Below are 2,357 nucleotides of genomic sequence, written 5' to 3'. Positions count from 1 at the left end.
TCGGCAGCCCTGCCTCGAACGACCCTAACCTGTTGACAGATTCGAATCGGACCCCCTGGATCGATTTTTGCCTGATTGAGACGGGGGCGAATCCCGTAACCCGAACTCAAGTGTGTGTGTGAAGGGTTACTTAGCATCAGTCTTTTTAACCATTACATTTGACTCAAAAGGTAAAAAATAAAATTACAGACTGACTTAACCCTCAAGTGTGTGTGTGAAGGGTTACTTAGCATCAATCTTTTCTTCTTGATCGTCCGATCTTCGATTCCTGAAAAGTTAGAAGCAACAAGTAGTCCAAGAGAAAAAGTGTTTGTCAATCATCAAAACATAAGACCTGAAAATAGGTTTGCAACAGTCTTTGCTCGACGACGTTAATTTGTGTGGAAAAGGTCGAGAGAATCCACTAAGGATGTAATACCTATCCGAGGTTGTATGTCGGAGCCTTTACTCGACGACGTTAACCTATGTGGAAGAGGTCGAGAGAATCCACCAAGGATGTAAGACCTATCCGAGGTTGTTTGTCAGAGCCTTTACTAGATGACGATAACATGTGTTGAAGAGGTTGAGAGAATCCACCAAGGATGTGAGACCTATCCGAGGTTATATGTCGGAGCCTTTGCTCGACGATGTTAACCTGTGTGGAAAAGGTCGAGAGAATCCATCAAGGATGTAAGACCTATCTGAGGTTGTAAGTCGGAGCCTTTACTCGACAACGTTAACCTGTGTGGAAGAGGTTGAGAGAATCCACCAAGGATGTGAGACCTATCCGAGGTTGTATTTCGGAGCCTTTGCTCGACGACGTTAACCTGTGTGGAAAAGGTCGAGAGAATCCACCAAGGATGTGATACCTATCCGAGGTTTTATGTCGGAGCTCTTGCTCGACGACATTAACCTGTATGAAGGGGTCGAGAGAAATCACCAAGGATGTAAGACCTATCCGAGATTGTATGTCGGAGCCTTTTCTCGACGACGTTAACCTATGTGGAAGAGGTCGAGGAATCCACCAAGGATGTAAGACCTATCCGAGGTTGTATGTCATAGCCTTTGCTCGACGACGTTAACCTTTATGGAAGAGGTCAAGTCGAATCCCCCTGGGATTGATTTTTTCTTGATTGGGAACGGGCGAATGCCGCGTGTATCCCAAATCAAAGGTGAAGAATGATCTATCTTTAGACCGTTACTGCCTTTTTGAGGTCGAGATAAAGACCTTACCCTACGATTAGAAGTCCAGTTCAGGGGACTGTATGAAGTTTATACTTGATCGAAAGTATCTTTGTATTTGCTGGGATTTTCTTAAAATAGCATCTTGATGTTGGAAGTATTGGAGGGATATTTTTGACCATAGTTTGAGTCAAGGTTGCCCCCCAGTCCGGATCTAATTCCATGAAATTGGTTAAGTAATGATTGATGTCAGGAAGTTGACATGAACGTTCTTTTGAGGTTGGAGCAAAAATTGCCCCCCCAGCCGGGAACCAGTTTCCCACAGACGGCGCTTAACTGTTGCGTCCTGGACTGTTTGCGGCGGTAGAGAATTATAAAGTTTTGCATCTTAGAGTTGTATGAAGATCCATCACACAAGCAGATAAGTGAGAGGGTGTAGCGTTCATAAGAGACACGAGAGTTTTTACGTGGAAACCCCTGAAAAGTGGGAAAAGCCACAGGGCCTGACCCAGTTTGAATGAATCCACTAGTATTTACAGTCGATTACAAATGAGGCCTTTCCTTGGAAGAAGGCCTTGGATTGATGTAACAAATGTACATCATATAAAATGCATTACATGGTGGGAGTTACATATAAATGTTTGTTTGGTCGGAAGGCAGGTAGTCGGCAAGAGACCAGGGTCAGAAAGACCGTTGTTTAGTGATGGAGGTCGGAAAAACCGTAGTAGGCGACGAAGGTCTGAAGGATCGTAGTCGGCAGGAGATAGGAGTCTTAAAGACCGTTGTCTGGTGATAGAGATTGGAGTGACCGTAGTAGGCGACGGAGGTCGGGAGGACCGTAGTCAACAGGAGACCAAGGTTTGAAAGACCGTTGTTGGCAGGAGATCAGGGTCTAAAAGACTGTTGTCTGATGATGGAGGTCGGAGTGACCGTAGTAGGTGATGGAGGTCAAGAGGACTGTAGTCGGCAGGAGACCAGGGTCTGAAAGACTGTAGTAGGAGGGCAATACTTCTATAGAAGTTTGGGTGTCAGGCGGTGGACTAGTGGAGCTAAGGGCGTTAGGCGGTGGTCCGGCAAAGCACAGGGCGTCAGGAGGTGGTCCGGCGGAGCACAGGGCGTCAGGCGGTGGTCCGGCAGAGGTGAAGGTCTCAAGTAGTGGTCTGGCGGAGCAACGGCATCAGGATGTGGCCCGGCAG

This window comes from Dendrobium catenatum, unplaced genomic scaffold (genome assembly GCF_001605985.2).
Source record: "Dendrobium catenatum unplaced genomic scaffold, ASM160598v2 fragScaff_scaffold_716, whole genome shotgun sequence".
Classification (NCBI taxonomy): Eukaryota; Viridiplantae; Streptophyta; class Magnoliopsida; order Asparagales; family Orchidaceae; genus Dendrobium; species Dendrobium catenatum.
The sequence above is the reverse complement of the archived record's forward strand: the minus strand, read 5'-3'. Positions refer to the sequence as shown.